The 7,396-nt window shown below is 45.3% G+C and overlaps 1 long non-coding RNA gene across 1 annotated transcript; it reads right to left on the bottom strand.

Annotated features, from left to right (window-relative positions):
• Nucleotides 1–2,063: 2,063 nt before the first annotated feature.
• Nucleotides 2,064–4,894, bottom strand: LOC121038253 (uncharacterized). Its single transcript, XR_005794263.1, has 2 exons — nucleotides 4,792–4,894; nucleotides 2,064–2,826 (listed from the first exon to the last, which is right to left on the bottom strand). It is a non-coding gene; the product is annotated as an uncharacterized LOC121038253 (long non-coding RNA).
• Between the last annotated feature and the right edge of the window lie 2,502 nt (nucleotides 4,895–7,396).

The following is a 7,396-nucleotide window of genomic DNA, read 5'->3' as shown; positions in this document are numbered from 1 at the left end:
CTCTCAAAAATAAATAAACATTTAAAAAAACCCATTTTTACAAATATCATGTTATTCACCTGAAACTAATGTAATATGTTATATTAATCATTTCTCAATTTTGAAAAAGAACAAAATAACTAAAGGAAAAAGGTGCTAAGAGAGTAGATCTTAAAAGTTTCATCACAAGAAAAAAGGATTGTATCTGTGTGGTGATGCAGCTCCTTGTAACCACAATGTGTACATCTATCAAATCATCATGTTGTACACCTAAAATGGATGCCATGTTATACATCGGTTATAGCTCAATTTAACAAAAATGTTTGCCGGAATGTTAGTAAGAAAATTTTTAGAGAGAGAGAGAGAGAGGGAGAGGACAGAGGGAGAGAAAGAGAGAGAAAAATAATCTCAAGCAGGCTCCACGCTCATCACAGAGCCCGATGTGGGGCTCGATCCCACGACCCTGGGATCATGACCTGAGCCGAAATCAAGAGCCAGACACTCAACGACTGAACCATCCAAGCCCCCCGATGAGAGACTTTTATTTTTGTTACATAAAAACTGCCTTCTTTTTTTTTTTTTTATTTTTTTTTTTAACATTTATTTATTTTTGAGACAGAGAGAGACAGAGCATGAATGGGGGAGGGTCAGAGAGAGAGAGGGAGACACAGAATCTGAAACAGGCTCCGGGCTCCGAGCTGTCAGCACAGAGCCTGACGCGGGGCTCCAACTCACGGACCGCGAGATCATGACCTGAGCCGAAGTCGGCCACTTAACCGACTGGGCCACCGAGGCGCCCCTAAAAACTGCCTTCTTAAGGTTTGTACATTTAAATTTTCTTCTTCTTGCAAACGAGTAAACTTAGAAGCATGAATGTTAGGGTTTTTTGTCTTCTCATTTTTAAACCCTGAACCCTCACCTTCCTGATCATATTGTTTTAATCGTAAAGAAACGTAGGTATTGGGCTTGAGGTCATAAGATGGCGATTTGATCCAGTTTGGGCAAGTGATTCAGTGTCTCCGACTCTTTGCTCCTCAAAATGGAAATAACAATTCCCGGTCCACAAAATAATCAGGAGGATAAGTGAAGAGATGGTAAAATCGAGTGGTTAATGGTCTTAGGGTCATTCATTCCTGTGTTGACAGCCCAGGGTCTTGCTGAAGCTCCTTTGCTTGAGAGTCTCTCATGGGTGTTGTAGGGTTTAGCACACTTATCACTGTTCCAGAAACCATGTGGTCTCAAAACATAGAACTATTTATGGGGTGTTGATGAAAATAATGCTGTAGGATTGTGAAAGCACTAAGAAAATACAGGTTATTATTTCTGTTACTTCCTAAGCAACTCTTAAACGTGGGATTTAGAATCCCATTTTTTAAAAGAGGGATTCAAGGTTAAAGGCAGTTATGGGTCTATTACAGGAAAACTTCTGGAGACAGCTTCCCTGTTTGGGAGGTCTGGTAGCTTCTACTGCATAGCCACTCAGAGTAGAAGCGCGTTCCCAGGTGGGGTCACCATGTCACGCCCTCAACTACAAATGTGAAAACAGATTCACCAGTATGTGCTGCTGCTTTTTTAGTTTCACTACCGGAAAAGCCTGCTTGGATGGAAAGATTTCATTTGCTATGCTTTCTGCCTTTGAGTCTGGTTAGCATCGTGAGCAGGTGTTTTTTCATTCAAAACATGTTGTGGCCCTTGTTGAAAGCCAGCATGCAGGAGACAGTACAACCTGGGAGGGACACAACAGTTCTGGACTTGCTAGGGCTATCGCCAGTCTCTAGAAATACTTACAGCAAGAAAGCTTCACTTCCTGGCTGGCACACCTTATCCTACTTATCACACACCAATCCTCCTTCAACTTCCTGTAACTAATCAAAAGACAGTGGTTGAATATTTGAAATTCCTCTGTTCTTCTAGGTCAGGGCTTGGCAAACCGTGGTCCACAGGCCGAATGTGGCCCACCACCTTTTTTGTAAGGCTTGTCAGAGAAGGATGGTTTTTACATTCATAAAGAGTTTTTTTTTTTTTTTTTTTTAAGGAGAAAAGTACTTTATTTCATGGCAAGTGAAAATGAAATGAAATTCAGATTTCACTGTCTATAAATAAAGTTTTATTGGAACACGACCCATTCATTTACACATTGCTTATGACAACTTTTCGTGCTCCAAGGACAGAGCTCCACTAGTAGCTGGGAAGTTCCCATTATATTTTAGCTTAACAAAAAATAAAGGAATCAATAACCAGAAATACTTACCTTTTCACATGACAAGTTCTGATTTTCTAGTAGTGCTAGAAGCTAAAAATTAATTTCAGGGTTGAATCTGTTAACATTTAGGAATTGACTCAAACAAAGGGGAAAACCATGTCAAAAAGTATTGTATTTAATTTACTGTATTTATCTTTATTGTATTTATCTTGATTCTTTATATTTATATTTATTGTCTTTACCTTTATTCTTTATTCTACAATTTATTGGATTTATCTTTATTCTGTAAATCAGGTGCCAAATATGCACTCTCTATTCCATGCTTGTCTCTGACATACCTATCCAAAAAGAAACAAACGAACAATTGTCCTAGACTAGGCTTTAAGCTGAAATGGATACTGTAGAGAATGAAATTAGGGGATGTGGCTACATTATTCAAGATTTTAGCAGCTGTTGAAATAATTCCCTTAACTCTCTCTTTTATTTCTGTAGCAAGATTTCCCTTATTGTTGACTGGATTCAAGGCTACCTAGAGTTTCAAAGGTTTTCCTTTACCAGTCTCCCGGGGCTTACTCAAGTGCTCCAGACTCCAGAGTTGAATTTGCCTCTGACTTGGTCGTTCCTTCCTTCTGCCGTGGGTCCCCCTACAGAAGAAATCAGTCAGTGAAGAGTGTGTGTGTGTGTGTGTGTGTGTATGTGTGTGTGTGTGTGGAGAAAAGGGTGTAATAGCCACCCCACCTCAGTCACCGAGTAGAACCCTGATGACTAACCAGCAGAAGCAGAAGGTCCCGAGAGCATAACACTTTGCTATACTAAAAAAAAGTCTGGCTACAGAAGAGTATGAATTTAAATGCAAATAAAACTCATCATGTAGACGTTCCCTGCAGTCCTCTTTTGAGTAAAGAGTTGAAAACAGTGTAGACATAGGTTTAAAAAAAAAAAAAAAGAACTGAATTTTTAAACAGATTGTGGTACATACACGTAGAAAAATGCAATTCGGAACTATGTAGAACTACTGTAGAAATACTATGTAAAATTCAACCAAGAGGTTCTGTGCAGCCATGTGACAATCCGATGAAACCGAATCTACTGATATACGGGTACGTTCAGGTCCCCAGGTTCAGGGTCACCTCATCTATATAGCGACTCTGCACCACCGAGTTTCCCCAAAATATCTCCTGCCCCATGTCGGTATTGACTACCTGCCTCCGTCATAACTATGGCCTGCGTATACTCAAGTCTTCGTGCCTGTGGACCATCCCCATTCCAAAGGAATAAGGGGAGGGAGTGAGGGGAGAGAGAAAAATAATTACATTGCAATAAACTTAGTTACTGCTTTTCACAAGCAAAGTCATTTATTCAAATGACTGCTTGAACTTGCTCCCTTGATTTGAATATGTGGGACAACATCCTATAGAGATAAAACTATGTTAGGAATTTTACGGAACTTATTTAACTAGAAGATGGCAATTCATTTAAGTAGCACTAATTTGCAGGCAGCCTATCACCAAGAGAAGCACAGAAGGATTTGTATGTTTGGATCTGAGCTCGCTGTAGGAAGTGCATTTGTGACTCACCAAGACTCCCCCAGTAGCATCTGGATCCTTAGTCTACACCGTTTACTTGGTTATTGTTATAAAGTCAAACCATGTCCCCACAAGTCTTATATTGAACTACAAGTCCTCAGCACCTCAGACCATGACTGCATTTGGACATAGGGTCTTTTAAGAGGTAATTAAGTAAAAATGGGGTCATTAGGGTGGGCCCTAATCCAAAATGACTATTGTCCCTCTGTGCAAAGATTAGGGCACAGATACGCACAGATGACAGAGTAAGTGAAGACACAGGGAGAAGAAGGCCAACTCTAAGCCAGGGAAGAGAGACCTCAGAAGAAACCGCCAAGACCTTGATCGTGGACTCCTAGCCTCTAGCCCCGTGAGAAAATTAATTTCTGTTCCCTAAAAGCCACCCTGTGCAGTACTTGGCTATGACAGCCCTAGCTAGCAAACTAATACAGTAATTAATTGTGCATTAGGGAGTTTTTAATATGACTTTAATATTCTTTATGTTTTATACATTTTTATGTAATGTGATGTGAGTACCACTTAAAACTTCTAATATGTGTATGTGTTTCGTCCCCACTAGATGGTAAGGTTCTTGGGAGCATTTCAGACCAAACCTGTATAGCTCAGTGTCCTTGTAGAACTCCCTAGATGTTTACTGGCTTAATCTAATCACAAAATGTGTCACTTCTATGAAAAAGAAGAAGTGAGAAAAGAGAGGGGGAAAGTTAGTTTGGGGTTAGACACTGACATCTCTCCGTGAGTGATTCTGTTGGTTACTAGTTAACCAAAGATTGAAACAATGCCTTAAGGCTTTACCAAATGATCTTCTTGGACCTAATGTCATATATTCTTCACAAGGGCCTGGGACAGGAGTGCCACCATTGGCTAGACTTTGCAGATGGAGGAAAGAGAGCTCAGAGCCATCACAGAACTCGGAAGGTCGCACAGAACCAGAGGGGTCGGCCTGGAAACGCGACCGGGCTCGGGGACACAGGGGAGGGGTCCCACTCCTGTCCTCGGCTAAACTGCAGTCACTAAACTCACCGAGACGCTCCCGGAAACCGAACTTGAGACGACCTGGAAGCCTTGCCCTTCTCAACCAGGCCCGTTGTCAGATCTGGAATCTCCGAGGGGCAGGGGAGAGGCTCTGCAGTGACAAAGAAAAGCGACGGGTCGCTTGTTATGATTCGGGGGAGGAAATCAAGCCCCAGCACTGTGCGCTCACTGCAGGTTCTCAAATGTTTCTCGGGGCAGTTTTTCTTTTTCCATTCGTGGTTTTCCGGCCACGGTCAGAGGAGCCGTGCCCTTAGTTACGATGCCGAAACTTCTCACTTCTCCATTCCCGGGGCTTCCTCCTGGGTGACCAGCTGGCTGACAGCTGGCGAGCTCTCTGCGGACCTGAGAAGTCACTCCAGGCAGGAGGTGTCACCGGATTTCAGGGTGCTCTGTCTCTGGGGAGGCCGCAGGGCCTTCTGGGTCTGCCCAGCCCTCCCATGAGGATTCCAGCCTGCCTGCCCCTGGAGTCGCAAACTCAGTAAACAGACCGCTAATCGTTGCCAAACGCGTGAATCAGGGAAGGATGGATATACTGACGGAGGAGATGTTGGTTTTCCTCCAAAAATGAGTGAACTATTTGGGAAACTGAATGAAAACTAGATCTCTCCGGGGCGCCTGGGTGGCTGCACCGCTTGAGCGTCCGACTTGGGCTCAGGTCGTGACCTCGCGGTTCATGGGTTCGAGCCCCGCGTCAGGCTCTGTGCTGACAGCTCAGAGCCTGGAACCTACTGTGGATTCTGTGTCTCCCTCTCTCTCTCTGCCCCTCCCCTGCTCATGCTCTGTCTCTCAAAAATAAAGGAACGTTAAAAAATTAAAAAAAAAAAAAAATCGGATCTCTGCCCCGGGTCGTGGAATGAGCCAGACCTCAGAGCCGCCCAAGGCGCTGAGAGGAGCGAATGCCACACTCCCTCCCCGTTCGTGGGGGATGCAAAATAAAAGCAGTGAACAGACAGGCAGCTCAAGGAGGGCCAGATGCTCATAAAGAATATCACGTCCATTGCCCCTCCCGCAGTCTTGTCCTTTTTTGTTGGACGAAGCCATCGAGGTTATCGGTCAAGTTGCCTTTCCGATTTCCAGCTTCGGTCTCCAGGGTCTGATATCAAGTGCCTTGCCAGCCTCCTAAAAATAAAAGTCCCAAACTGTTTTTCAGCTTCTAGCTAAAGGCCTCCACTCCGCTCCCATCATTTATTTTCCTAACCTAGAGTCACACGCTAAAAGCATGTCGCACGGCCGTCTGCGCGCATCTGTAACGGGGCAGCACAGGGGCCTAATTTCTACCTTCACGAATATGCACCTTGAACCCTGTAATTCGGGGAGACCTTATTTTGCTGAAGAGCTGGCTCCCCTCCAGGTAGAGCGAGCCCACAGGCCCAGCACCTCCAACCAAGTCGGTCTCATGAAAGGCTGCAGAATGAAGGAGGTCTGAGCACGGTATCCGTGTGACGTGAGAAGGAGAAGGGAAGGGGGTTGTAAAAAAAAAAAAAGGCACCCCCTGCCTTCCCATTCAGCGTCTGTCTCCATGATCTGCCTGCAGAATATTCTGCACAGAGAGGCGTGGAAGTCTGGACAGTTCAGTAAACTTTGTACACATGTCCGAAATATGCAGAAATGCACTTTAAGGAAGGGGTAGTGGCACAGTTTGTTGTGTTAATCTCACAGCGTCAGGCTGAGTGGAGAGGAATCCAGGGCAGCCGTGGGGAGATAGTAAGGGCAGGGTGGTGGTTGCGGGGAGAGACAGTGGCTCCAACTGCCACTCAGGCATCCAGGGAGAGGGTGGAGGCCAGCGAAGACAAATGTGGGTTTCTGAATACCTTCTCTGTGTCCCTCCACCCCCCACGCGATCTCTCTGATTCATATTCAGACTCAGACCTTAGAAGGATTTCAAAGGGAAAGTCCAATGGGGTATCCCGGTATCCCTGCAAACTCCCCATTGTGGTGGCGCCCCCCCCCCCCCAACAAGGCTCTGCTGTTCGCCGGGAATGTGAACTCAGGACGGGAGAGAACTGGGCACACCCAGGGCACCTTCTCGCAAAGGACAGGGCATGTCATGGGAATCATGGGAGTCGTGGGAATCGGAACCTGCATCCCCCTGCCCCCCACCCCAGGCTTCTCAGGAATGCACGCCTTACCTAACAGCAGCCCAAGGAGGTGGGGTGGGGGGACTCTTTGCTGGAGTGGAATTTCTCAGCAAGCAGCCTCAGCTCCAAATTGCTGGTTTGCTAAGAAGCCCTCTAATCTTAATGCCCCCTCCCAGGAAGCACTTTAAATGACCGTTCACACGGTTCCCAAGGTGTTTTCAAATACCTGGCTGCAATAAAGCCCGGATGGGAAAGATTTTCTTTCTCAACAGATTATATTTTGTCATTGTTTTGTTTTGGTTTTTAAGTTTTTTCAATGTTTATTTATTTTTGAGAGAGAGGGCGAGAGTGAGCGGGGCAGGGGAAGAGAGAGAGGGAGACACAGAACCTGAAGCAGGCTCTGGGCTCTGAGCTGTCAGCACAGAGCCCGACATGGGGCTCGAACCCACAAATGGTGAGATCAGACCTGAGCCAAAGTCAGATGCTTAACCAACTGAGCCACCCAGGCGCCCCCA

Source organism: Herpailurus yagouaroundi, unplaced genomic scaffold (genome assembly GCF_014898765.1).
Source record: "Herpailurus yagouaroundi ecotype Mexico unplaced genomic scaffold, PumYag 165, whole genome shotgun sequence".
NCBI lineage: Eukaryota > Metazoa > Chordata > Mammalia > Carnivora > Felidae > Herpailurus > Herpailurus yagouaroundi.
The sequence above is the reverse complement of the archived record's forward strand: the minus strand, read 5'-3'. Positions and strand labels throughout refer to the sequence as shown.